General features: G+C 41.4%; 1 protein-coding gene across 5 annotated transcripts in view; it reads left to right on the top strand.

Annotated features, from left to right (window-relative positions):
- Positions 1 to 13,831, top strand: part of LOC106800156 (neuroligin-4, X-linked) — a 295,700-nt gene that overhangs the window by 133,840 nt on the left and 148,029 nt on the right. For 2 of the 5 annotated variants that reach the window (XM_087426650.1, XM_087426651.1), the window contains exon 2: positions 171 to 368. The exons of the other annotated variants lie outside the window; for them this stretch is intronic. The gene's annotated coding sequence lies outside the window, so the exon portion shown is untranslated. The remainder of the gene's footprint in view (positions 1 to 170; positions 369 to 13,831) is intronic. 5 annotated transcript variants of the gene reach the window in all.

Below are 13,831 nucleotides of genomic sequence, written 5' to 3' on the forward strand. Positions count from 1 at the left end.
AAAGTTGTGGCTGATTTTGATAGGATTGATGTAAGGCCAGTTTATGGGTCTACTTATTAAGCTGGTTTTGTTGCTCTGTATTTACATTTTAAGAGCTCTATGATGCAAAACATGAATTCTGATTGCAATATTTTATAATTGTAACCAATATCTGTTCCATCTTCCCCCAGACACACAAATGCTGAACCATTATTTCAATCTGCAGTGCAGATATCATGACATCATATTGGAATTAGAATTATGCAGAGATTTTGCAGGTAGAACCTGCCAGGCTTGGAGACTGATTTTAATGATGGATGTTGGCAGTGAAAGAAGGAGCTACATCTAGGAAGATTTCATGTTTCTGGCTGGAATGACCAGTCAATGAGGTAATGAAAACCACAGAAGCTGCAGACTGCTCATAAATGTACCTCAGTTATTATCTCTCCTCCCCATATTCGTTTCCCTGCTTCGGTTCAAGTTCCCACTGTCTTCGTTCTGTATGACTGCCATGTTTTCTTCTCTGGAAACTCCATCTTTGGTAACTCACCTAGAGTCATCTTTAGAAAATGCAGATGTGGTCACCTTTCTTTCCTGCTCAAAACACTTTAGTGGTTCCCTGCTTTTTATAGCATCAAGTTCCATCTCCATCTCTGGCGAGCAAGTTGATGAAGACCAGGTCAGCAGCCTGATGGACCTTGGACTCTTTCCTTCAAGGTTCTGAACATATACAACCCTCTCTGGAACCTTTCTGTCTCTACTCTGGTTAGGTGTAGCCATATCAACTCAAATGCATCTTTCTCGTTACCTTCCAAAGGCTCTTATTTGCATGGCATTCATTGCCTCCATGATGGTCTCACCCATACAAGTATGGGCTGCTGTGTGTACCAGTCCAGTGCCCGGCATACAGCAAGCTCTCCAGAAATGATTATTTATCTACTAGAGCTTCTTTTGCTGTGATCAAACCAGTCCTTTATCACAGTTTTTCCTGGGCATCTTTGCTCTGTGCCTTTACTGTTGGCTCTCCATGAATCTATATGAATAATATAAGCTCTCTAGTTATAGATCTAGGTTTAACTCCTGGTTCCTGATTTCATTGCTTTCTCCTGCAGACTCAAGATCTATCACCTTCCTCTCTCTGATTCTCAGTTTGTTCATCTGTGTAATTTTGATAGTTGTTCCTATGATGATTGAATGGGTTCAGACATGCAAAGTATCTGCAGGTGCAATGGTAGCAAGATGCTGTGTGAGAATCTGACCTTCGTTTGTTTAACTCTGTTCACCTTTCAACCAGATAAAGGGGCTGATGACAATGATCTTGGCCCCTTGGCTTACCAGAAAGATGATCGCCATTTCCATAAATTGCGTCTGGGCTGGGAAGAACCACAAGGAACTAAAAGAACCCAAAGGAGATGCCATGACCTTAGGCTTCCCTGAAGGCAATGCCTTTTGTAACTCCCAAATTCCCTATGGGGACCCTCGGGGCTCTGCTTATGGGGTATTTATAGGAGGTATAAATCTGGTGAATCCTGAGGCTTCTACGCCAAGGAGAACCCAACCCCGGTGGATGTGGACCTTGTACAGATCTTGGCTCTTGGCATCTGAGCTGTCACCTGTGGAGCAGATAGCTCCCAGAGGACTGCAGCTCTGCTAACACGGTCAGTTTCCTGTCCTATATCCTTCTGGGTTGGCTGGCACCATGGTGAACCCTGGTGGTCTTGTGATCTTGCCTGCTCACTTAAATTTAAGAAGACCCCCACTGGGCATTAAAGAGCACAGATCAGAGTCCTTGTCATAGAATACTGGTTTGACAATTACTTTCCTCTCTGATGCTTCTTCCCTGCTTGGGAAACCCTTTATTTCTTCCTCAGTAATCCCTTTTAAATCCCAGCTCAACCTTTACCTCTTGCAATATTTTCTCTTGACCTTCTCTCACCTCACACTTTTTAATTTTTCTACTCTGTCTTGTTTTACTCTTTCCTAGTTTATGATGCAGTGTCTTACATATTATCTAATAACTGCCCCTCAGTCAGCTCACCCTTGTGTATTTAGCTTCTCTGCTAGATCATGTACTCCTTGAGAATAGAGACCATGCCTTACTTGTTTTCCTTCTTCACAGTAAATTCCATTTTATGAGCATCCCTCTTATTTTCTTTGTATACAGTGACACTAATTTGGCAAAGATGGTATGTGTCCTCTAGGCAAAATTTCACCATTGGGGACTATGCTAGAATCCACCATAAATCTTAAGTCTAATTCTAATTTATTCTAATTTTAAATATATGAGTTTGGTGCTAGAGTTGTCATTCTATATGATTTATTAATTCATTCCAACAGCAAATATTTATTGAGTTCAAAATGTGTACAAAACTTCGCAATATGTGCCACTGGGGAAAAACGTAAAAAGTCAATTTCTACTATAAGAGAAATAAAATGTGGATATCATATTGACTCCTGGACAAGGCAAGGGGATGAATCTAGACTTGTGCTGTGGGGATACAGAGGAGGTGTAATGCTGTTTAGATTGCAGCATTAGGAAAGGAATCATAAAAAAGGTGCTGTTTTAACTGTGTCCTGATGGAGATGTGAGAGAGGAGGCATTGAGCTTAGTAGCTGAGGGAATATTATAAGCAAGGTATCAGAATAAGAAAGGATGAGGCATAATTTGGGAAGAATGAGGGACCTTATTATCTAAAGCAGAGTATGTTGCAGGATGGAGCAGAAAGTGAACCTGGGGCTAGGTTTGAGAATGATCCAGGGTACAGTGAATGTGAAAGTAAAGAGTTTGGGCTTAATCTGTAGGTGTGATTGACCCTAGTGTCTAGAGAGATGAGTCTATCAGCATTGAGTAGCATGGACAAAGGTGGAGGAGAGGGAGTTGGAGACTTCCGTTTAGGAGCTTAGGGCAGAAGTTCAGTGAGGGATTAGACAGGGTCAACAAAGGATACGACAGCAGTGGGAGGGAGAGAGGATAAACACGGGGCACATCCCAAAGGTGGACTCACCATGAGAACAGCAAGAAAGCATGAGGGGTAATGGCAGATACTGTGTGGAGGCTAACACACACATATAAGTCAGGAGGAGGGTCCGGGATTAGCAGATAACTCAAAGTAAATTATAAAGATAACCTGATGGCTAGACAAATGGAAGAGTTCTCTAGAAATAGAACACTTGGAGGATTATTAGTCCCAATTCAAAATCTCATACCCAGAGCCCAAGATCTCTGTTCTTAAGAAGTTCCGTTTGTTTCACAGTGAGGGAAAAAAGATAAGCTGAAGATAAATATCCCTGACATCTAGATATTCAGATATAAAACCTCCCTCAAACAGCAGGGAACTCTATCTCCAGCTATCTCTCACAGTCCCTGAAAGTGAGAGGAAACAAATACCCTCCATGCCATCACTTGGACTCATGAAAAAAAAAAAGAAGAGAAGAACGTGAGTTTGCTGTGGATGGTTTTGTAGTCTCTTGAGTAGTCATCAGCTCTCCATGGTACTGAATTTATAGTGGAGGTGTCACACTGACAAGCTGAATCCCTGAACTACACGAAAGGCCCCAGGGTGCTTCTTTTATGCTTTCAAGCAGCCAGGCTATCGTTTATAAAGCACTCCCCAAGTGTCCTCATTAATGATGTTGGGCAAGGGGCCCTGTTTTCCCTGTTAAAATTCAAATCTTTCTCATGACAAAGTGAGAGCAAGATTTCAATTGACATTTGGAGATTTGTCCAGCCACACTGAGCACAAAATGCGTTGAAGTGATGTCATGGTGTATAACAAGGTGCAGAGAACCTGGGTGCATCCAGGATCCTGACAAAATCAGTGTGATTAGGGCTTCTCTCCCATCCCACTCACCACAATGGGAGGCAGAACAAAACTGCAAACAGATGCAACTTCACTGCATGCATCTCAGTTCATTCCTTCCTCGTGATAGGAGCAATTCTCATATTGGACAACCTTGTGCTTCACTTCTTTCAGATTTTGTTGTAGATGCACATTTTACTATTGCTATGGAGGCTTTATTTTTAAGTTAATCTCAAATGGACATATTTTTCCCTCCCACCACCACCACAGTGATCCAGAACATGAAAATAATCCAAAAAGACCATGGATACCATCGCTTGGCTACAATTATTACCTTCTTAACTGTCATGCTTTGGGTTCTGCGTGGTTTCTTACTCGCTTATGCAAAGATTTCATATAAGCTGAGCTAATAACTGTTTCATATGAATATGTCAAGATTTTCCATCAAAGATATAGCTTTTCTGCCCAAGTTTATTGGAAATCTCTATTGAGTGGAAAGAAAAATACTATTAAAATATATTGTATTCACATTTGGGAAATAGCAGAATCTTCAGTATAAGCTCTTTAGCAGTTTTTTTTTTTTTTTTTTTTAGGAACATTGGCCCTGAGGTAACATCTGTTGCCAATCTTCCTCCTTTTTTCCTTTTTTCTCCCCAAAGCCCCAGTAGATAGTTGTATGTCGTAGTTGCACACCCTTCTAGTTGCTCTATGTGGGATGCCGTCTCAGCATGGCTTGATGAGTGGTGCGTAGGTCCGTGCCCAGGATCCGAACCGGTGAGCCCTGGGCCACTGAAGAAGAGCACGTGAACTTAACCGCTATGCCACCAGGCCAGCCCCAGCTTTTTAGCAGTTTTAATAACACAAGTTAGTGTTTCTAAAATCTTTCATATGCTTCTTTTTAGGGTTATATACATTTTTTGTTTGTTTGTTGACAATCGTGGTGTTTTTGCTTTTTACCTGTCCTGCTAATCTGGAAACATCTCAAGAATGGGGACATTGTCATATTTTAACAAGAAGTGTGGTATCAGGCACCTGTGAAAAAGACTTAATGAATATGACTTGAGTAGATGATTGTAGCGGCTTTTTTTTTTTTTTTTGTCATATTAGATTCATACATCATTCATTCCTATATCATTATTTTCCATCAATGGAAACTAGAATTCTGTTCCATAATCTCATAGATGTATAACCATGAGGCATTTCTTATATGAAGCATCCAGAAAGTTCTCATTTTGCGTTTCAGTATGAATAAAATTATTCTAAATTTTCAGTGAGGTCTCTCGCCTCACCAAACGGCATGTGTTGTTATAGTCACAAATAACATCAGTGTAACTGATGTAATCCTCTCTAAAATGATTAAAGATGGTTTATAGATTCTATTTCTGAATGAGCTAATGGATCATTATATATTTCCAGGAGATTTTTTTAAAATGTTGGCTCATTGCTTAAATTTTCAGTTTTACTTTCTGTAACATTAATCTCTGAGATTTGAAATCTGCAGGAAAAGAATTATTGATATTAATTATTGACCTGTCACCTTTCTTTGTAACAGCAATTGGCTGTACAGTTAGTTTTGTCAGTTATTAGTTCTTTCATAATATTATTTTCTAGTCTGGATCTTCATTTTTATTCAATTTTTATTGAATGTTTTGTTTTGATAAGTCTTATTCCCTCCACCCTTAGCACCAGAACTGTGTCTTTAATTCTTTTATGTCTTCCTTAGCACTTAACAGAATATCGTTTATTACTGGATGTTAGTTAACTCCGTGTAATTTGGCTTTCTGCTTTTGTGATGGAGTGTTCATCTACGCTACTGCTTTCAGAGGAAGGATGGGATGAATTAGAAAAATGATTGAATCGTAGTTCAGTGACATTCAGGCATTAAGATGGAATTTCCCATTTAGAGGGAAACCATAATTAGAACTAGACACACGCTGCTCGGCTGGCCCAATATACTTTCCCAACCTGTGTGTAGTCGGGGGAGCATCAGAGATGAATGTGGCCAAGGAGACAGCTGTGGACTCTTATAGGGACTATTTCTGAGAAAACTTTCTTTCATCTAATAAAAGGGACCCAAATATCTTGCACCAACTACCTCCCTTCCCCTTACCTGGGTGTAGGTGAGCTACATGGCTGTCTTTTGTCAGGAGCTGTAAACATGGAGACAAGATGAAAACCCACCTGCTGAGCATGGTCATGTGATGAGAGAGAGAGAGATGACTTGGGCTCCTGTGGGCACTGTTGAGCAGCTGACCTACAAACATCTCTTGCTGGCCTTCTTGTCAGGTTAAAAATAAATCTCTTTCTTCCTTGTTAAAGTTCCCAGTTTGGGCTTTCCAATGATGCTGCCAAATGCTCCCTAACTAAGACTGTGGGCTTAAATCAGAGATAAGAATTTACAAGCTAACATGAAATTGTACAGTAAATGCAAAGAGATTGGATTCAAAGCATGGATCATGGAGAGGGCAAAATGCCGTAAAGCTGTGTGGGTGAGCCACTAATTATTTGAGGATTTGTAAAAAAGGACGTTTCTTTTGGCTTAGTTTTTAATGAAAATAAATGGAACCAAGGGTAGTTTCTTCTCTCCTTAGCTTTGGAGAGTAACAGAATCCAATGAAACAGGAGGGGAAGATTATCCTTGCAGTGTTCGTTTAAATGAGCGATTGCAGCATGAGCATGCATGCCATTTGTATCCATCTGTTTTAATTATTTGCAAACAGAACGATAGTTAGAAATTTATGGAAGTGATAAAAATAACGTGAAATGCTGATAATCCCAAATACTCTGTATCACGCTCATGTGAAAGGAGAGGGCAGAGGTCTGTGATAGGGGGTAGCTGTCCAATGGAGAGCTAGCCTACCTGGGCAAGTCCTCGGAGCTACACCATGACCTGGTGTACAACTGGGTTGTGAGGGAACACACAACACTGCAGAGGAATTCTACTCCAATGAGCTCAACCCGACTATAATATCAGAATGAAGGAATGTAGGGAGTGTGTTTGTATATGTGTGTCCTTTCTGGGATCCAGGTGCCAGGGTAACACCCTTATGTGAAAACGATAGAGAAAAGGTAAGATGTAAGAGAAGAAACAATCCAAGCAAGAAAAAAAGCCAAGAAGAAGGGGGCGATGGAAAGGAGAATGGGAATCCTGAAGGATAGGAGGACCACGAGATCTCTCCAGACAGTACACATCAATAAAGGAAGCCATCACTCACCAGAAAGCCATATTCTTTTATGGATAAACACAGAATGGCAGTGATGGGCTGGTGAGTGACGGCTATAAAATGACATGACTTCTGAGATTCTACTTAATCAAAATGGTATGCAATTGCTTGGTTATTGTCTTGATCAGTATTTAAAAAGTGAAAAGGGGGGCCGGCCTGGTGGCGCAAGCGGTTGGGTGCCCGCGCTCTGCTGCGGCGGCCCGGGGTTCGCTGGTTCGGATCCCGGGCGCGCACCGACGCACTGCTTTGGCAAACCATGCTGTGGCGGCGTCCCATATAAAGTGGAGGAGGATGGGCACGGATGTTAGCCCAGGGCCAGTCTTCCTCGGCAAAAAAAGAGGAGGATTGGCGGATGTTAGCACAGGGCTGATCTCCTCACAAAAAAAAAAAAAAAAAAAAAAAAAAAGTGAAAAAGAATGTTAAAGTGGAAGAGCCATGTGGAAAAAGCAGAGAGACTCTAAAGGGGGTGGAATTCACAGGAGACAGCAGAGGAGATAACAGGCAGGCTGTGAGACCAACATTAAAGTGTATGGCCCCAGGATGGACAGAGAACATGGAAGAAAGAGAAGAATTGCAAATGATAAAAGTAACAGGACACCGAATTTCTAAAAAGTAAACGATGTTCATAAGCAAAGATATCACTGAGGAAGATGAAAACGTAGAGAATGGGTTACACCTCTGAGCAGAACAATCCCGAATGTCAATGGCTCACACCATACATAATTTAACACCATGTTAAAACATAGACACTTTACTAAAACCACTTATGATGTGTGAGGACATTAAATATAATGACGGATACTATCATTTAAAAAATAAATGTTAGACTTACTTATCAATCTTAAGATTATTATAATTTGTTTAAATCGTCTAGTTTATTTCCTAGATGAGCATATAATTGAAGTGAATGTTAAAAATATTTGGCATGGATTATTCTGTTTGGATTTTTTGTTGACATTTTTAAATCAGAAACTTAGATACTATAAAAGTATTCTTCAAAACAAAACAAACAAAAAATCTCAATGTGTCAAGAAATGAAGGAAAATTTAGGCATCAAATAATTGAGGCTACGTGTCCTGATTCATCTTACACGTGTTGAATGGAGATTTTTTTTAGAAGGAGCAGATTCTGTTTTTTGGGGCACCAAAGCAAGATTTGCAGAGATTTTATATTGAATTCAGCTTTAAAGAGAAAACTTCTGCTGTACGGTAGGCATCATATTCAAATCTTCAATTAGTTAACTCCAAAATCTTCCACCCTGCTACCAAGAAACTTGGATGATAAAATATAAAAGTGATCATTGTGTGTGGTTCAATTACCTGTAGTCCTTCTTTCTTCTTCTTTTTTTTTTTTACTTTTCTATATTTCCCAAAGTTGTATAATGAACATGTCCTAGTTTTTAACCAAAAGCAATGATAGCTTCCTTTTTTTTTTTTTTTTTGGAGGAAGATCAGTCCTGAGCTAAAGTCTGCCAATCCTCCTCTTTTTTTACTGAGGAAGATTGGCCCTGGGCTATCATCCATGCCCATCTTCCTCTACTTTCTATGGGGCGCCACTACAGCACGGCTTGACAAGCGGTGCATCAGTGTGCACCCGGGATCTGAATCTGCAAACCCGGGGCCACCCAAGCAAAGCGTGTGTACTTAACTGCTGTGTCACCGGGATGGTCCCGATAACTTCTTTCTCTTTGCTGATCCATTTGTCTCTTAGTAGTTTTCACTCCATCTTTTAGTTGTCCACGTGTGTCCCTGCCTCCTTCCACTAGACATGCCCTATCTTCTCCCGTCTATTACACTATTAGTCCCTCTTTCCACATATGTCCCCACAAACACACATGCACACAGATCTCACCTAAAGATCCCCCCCCCTCCCCTCCTGGTCTCCATCTTTAGCTCACAGCATGCCCCTCTCTACCTGGTTTTAAGATAAGATGATTATAAGTGTGTTTCCTGGAATGCAATGGCTCCCAGAAAAATGTCATAATATCTCTTCTGGAAATTGTGAGAAACAGCACAGGTTACGTGTTTCTAGAGGCAATGTGGACATTTGTCCTCCTGTGAAAGACAGAGGTTGGCTTCATAATCATTCAAAAGCCTTTCTCAGTTGGTCAGCTTCATTACTGATCTATAGTAATGCAGAGTAAATGATGATAAAATCTTGGCAAACTCTAACCCAGCTTTTCAAGAACCTTCTAGGAATCAGAGACTATAAGGATGAAGATGGGGGGAAGTAGGCACAGAATGGGGTGGAGGTGACAGGAATGAAGGAACAAATCTTAAAAGACCACAGAGTATATGCACTTCATCAAATCGTTAGATATCTGTGCAGGAGGAATAGAGATTCACGGATGGCATCTAAAAATAGGACAGAAGTAGGGAAGAAATAAAAGGAAATGGAATATCAGTTCACCTGTGACAAAAACGAAGAGCCAAATGAGTGAATCTAGGCAAAGCCACCCACAGGACTGGAAGCTGCCATCTGAATTCTGCTTCAATAACTTTGGAAGGACTTCACAATTATTTTTGTATTTGGTGAAGGACATTCTGTACATTTTCTAGATTTGTTCTTAAACAATTATCTCTCAACTAACCTGAAAATTCAACCTTTCAAGTAATTTATTCTCTTAAGATTTTTAAACATTCAGTTTTATGCTGTACACATCAGTATACCATTGTATAATTCCAAAAAACATTCACAGTACAGTACCTTTTAATATTTGCTTTTTACTATTGATTCTTTCTTTCAACTAATATTTTAGTGCTTACCATACAACAGGTATTGTTCTAAGCACTGCAGATGTAGCAATGTACTCAACAGATAAAATTTCTTGCCTTGTGCAATTTATGTTCTATGGGGGGTGGAAAATAAATTTAAGAATTAAAAAAATTATGTTTTATTTTGGAAGGTGGTGAGGGAAGAAACCATGATAGTGTACCACAAGGGTGTTCCAGGCGGAAGGAACAGGCAGTTTAAAGGCCCTGGGGTAGGAGCATTCCTGTTGTGTTGGGAAGACCAATAGGTGAGAGTGAGGGACAGGGATCAAAGTGGGATGAGGTCATTAATAATTTTTACTTTAATTCTGAGTACAAAAGGAGAACAATTGGAGGGATTTCAGCAGAGGAGTGACTAGGGGAGGTGTATTTTAAAGGACCACTTTAGCTTCCTTACTGAGACTAGCCTGTAGGGGCAAGAGCAGAAAGTGGGAGACCAGTTAGAAGGCTAATGCAAGAGTCAATATGAGAAACTATGACTGCACATCCAGGATGGGAGCAGTGCAGGTGGGGAAAAGTGGTTGGATTTTTATATTTTTGAAAATAAGATTTGCCAATAAGTTGGACATGGACTGTTGGAAAAGGAAAGGAGTCCAAAATTTTTGATCTAAGTGTAGGAAAGGAAGGAGTTACTCACAAATGAAATTGGAGAAGGGGCTAGTGGAGAGAATCTTGAGGATTAATTGAGGCTTGAAAGTTTGATTTGGAAATGTATGTGAGAACTACACGAGAGATATTCCATAGACAGGTGGATGTCAGAGTCTACAGCTCAAGGGAAAGATCTGTGCTAAAGAGAGAAATGTTGGGCTAGTCAGCATAGACAGTATTTAAAGTCAGGAGATTGAATGAGGTCATGAGGAGAATTCTGAAGATAGAGAAGAGAAATTACAAAAGGCTGAGTCTGAAGCTCACCATCATAGCAGCCTGGAGGTATTGGTAACTTTTAGTAGAGCAGTAGTAATTTTGGTAGAGTTTTAGGTGCAGCCCGGTTGGAGTAGATTTTTTTCCTCTCTCTTTTCTTTTTATTATTATTTATTTTTTGTTTATTGCAGTAACATTGGTTTATAACATTGTATAAATTTCAGGTATACATCATTATACTTCTATTTCTGCATGGATTACCTCATGTTCACCACCCAAATATCAATTACAACCCATCACCACACACATGTGCCTAATTATCCCTTTGGCCCTCGTGCCTCTCCCCATTCCCCTTTAGTAACCACCAATCCAATCGCTGTCTCTATGTGTTTGTTTGTTGTTGTTATTATCTACTACTTAATGACTGAGATCACATGGTATTTGACCTTCTCTCTCTGACTTATTTCACATAATACCCTCAATGTTCATCCATGTTGTCACAAATGGCTGGATTTCATCGTGGGTCTTGTTTTTTTATCCAGTCAGCCATCCTGTGCCTTTTAATTGGAGCATTTAGTCCACTGACGTTTAAAGTAGCTGTTGATAAGTATGTACTTACTGCCACTTTTTAACTTTTTTTTCTCACTGTTTTAGTAGTCTTTCTCTGTTCCTTTCTTCTTCTATACAGAATTTATGGTCTCTTTAGTTTGACCTCTGTCTGAAAGCTCTACTCTTTAACTCCCCTCCTCCCTCATTTTATGTTTTTGATATCATATCTAACCTCTTTTTTGTGCATTTGTATCCATTACCCTCTCATCATAGAAATAGATGATTTTTCCTATTTGTGGTCTTCTCTTTTCCCCTTAAATCAGTCTCTTTAACATTTCTTGTAGTATTGGTTTCTTGGTGACAAACTCCTTTAATTTTTGCTTGTCTGGGAAATTTTTAATCTCTCCTTCCATGTTGAATGATAACCTTGCTGGGTAGAGTATTCTTGGCTGTAAGTTTTTTCCTTTTAGCACTTTAAATATATCGTGCCATTCTCTTCTAGCCTGTAAGGTTTCTGCTGAGAAGTCAGCTGATAGCCTTATGGGGTTTCCTTTGTATGTAACTTGACATTCTCTTGCAGCTTTTAGGATTCTCTCTTTATCTTTAATTCTGGACATTTTGATTATGATGTGTCTTGGTGTGGGCCTCTTTGGGTTTATCTTGTTTGGTGCTCTCTGTGCTTCCTGTACTTGGATGTCTGTTTCCTTCCTTAGGTTAGGAAAATTTTCATCTATTATTTCTTCAAATAGATTCTCTGCCCCTTTATCTCGCTCTTCTCCCTCTGGGACACCTATAACATGGATGTTAGTGCGCTTGATGTTGTCCCAGAGGTCCCTTAGACTGTCCTCACTCTTTTTAATTCTTTTCTCTTTTACCTGTTCACCTTGGGTAATTTCTTCTAGTCTTTCTTCCAGCTCACAGATCCGTTCTTCTGTATCCTCTACTCTGCTTTTGAGTCCCTCTAGTGAATTTTTCATTTTCCGTATTGTATTCTTCATTTCTGATTGGTTCTTTTTTATATCTTCCATTTCTTTGTTGACATTCTCACTGAGTTCATCCATTCTTCTCCAAAGATCAGTGAGCATCCTTAACACTCTTAGTTTGAACTCTCTGTTGTGTAGGTTGCTCATTTCTGTTTCACTTAGTTCCTTTTCTGGGGTTTTGTCCTCTTCCCTTACTTGGAATATATTCCTTTGTCTTCTCATTTTGCCTCTTTCCCTGTGCTTGTGTCTGTGTGTTAGGTAGGTCAGCTACGTCTCCTGCTCTTGGATAGATGACCTTATATAAGTGATGCCTTAGGAGGCCTGCAGTGTGCTTCCCTCAGTTCTCAATGTTCCAGGAATGAACCCTATGCGGGCTACGTGTGTCCTTCTGTTGTGGCTGTTTTCTCTCCCTGTAGGCGCCCAGGGAGGCTGAGTTATGCTCCTGGCCAGCTGTTGTAATGCTCAGCTGCTTGTAGTTGTTATGGGACCTTCAATCTCTTTATTGGGTGTGGGGAGCCCCAGCACAGTTGGCTGCAAGTTCTAATAGCACATTTGTGTTGCAGTATTTCTTTTATGTGAGTTGGCCCCCAGCGTGGCAGGTTGTTAGGCTCAGGGGCTTACAATTGCTATAAGCCTCCAGCCTTTAGGTCTCTTGTCAGCTCTCTGAGGATTGCAGCTGGGTGGGGCTGGCCTCAGGCACAGGAGCACCCAATTGTTTCAGGCTTTGGAAGGTGGAGCGAACCCACTATGTGGGTCTTTGAGAAGCACAAGCCTTCTGCAGATGACAAGCCCCGCCACCCACAGGTCCACACACACAGTCAACACAGTCCTGCCCCGTATGCGTGCCCTGACCTCCTGAAGTGGACCCAGTCTCTCCTCTGCAGGAGCCCCACACACTCCACCACCGCCCCACACTCTCCACCCACTCCTTGTGCATGCGCTGCCCCACTGAAGTGGGCTCAGTTGCCAGGCTGCAGAGAATCCAGTCACTAATCTATGCAGGCCCACAAGTTGCCTGAGGGCTTGTTGTTGGGTGGGGCCAGTCTCTAGGGTGGGCTGCCTGCCCTGGCTGAGCTGGATTAAATCGGTGCTCTAGTGGGTGGGGCAGACCCTGGGCTAGCAGGCCCCAGGGAGAACTCCAATGGCGTCTGTGTCAGCACGCCCACACCAGGCCACAACAATGGCCGCCGCCAATGTCCCAGTCCCTGGAGAGGTCTCACCCCTCACTGCGATGCCCTCAGAGCATATCAGGTGTGTCTCTTTTCCCCAAAGGGCTGTGCACCTTTCTTTCTGGTGATTTTAGGTTCCTTTCTGAAATGGGTGAGTTTGTGCATGGGCCCTTTAAGAACCGGTTTTAATTTCTTTGCGAACTAGCTTTTCTAGGGGTACTTCCCAATGTTTTAGTAGCAGGCAAAGCCAGATATTATGCCACTTGTCTCGATTGTGCTGGGTCCACAAAATGCCTACAGTGGGGGCGCTCCCCAGCTCAGGGCCCTGCTCCTTCATGGAGGGCAGCATACCTTTGGGCTGCTCCCGGGCGGCCATGAAGCTGGTGGCTTGTGAAGGTGGCGTTTTTCCTCTCCAGAAGGGAGTTTCTGCCTCTTCTACCTCAGTTAGGATTGTCGTTTGTTGCAGGAGTTCCTCTTATCCAGTTTTCAGTTCTC

This window comes from Ceratotherium simum, chromosome X, assembly GCF_057802395.1.
Source record: "Ceratotherium simum simum isolate JZ-2026a chromosome X, ASM5780239v1, whole genome shotgun sequence".
NCBI lineage: Eukaryota > Metazoa > Chordata > Mammalia > Perissodactyla > Rhinocerotidae > Ceratotherium > Ceratotherium simum.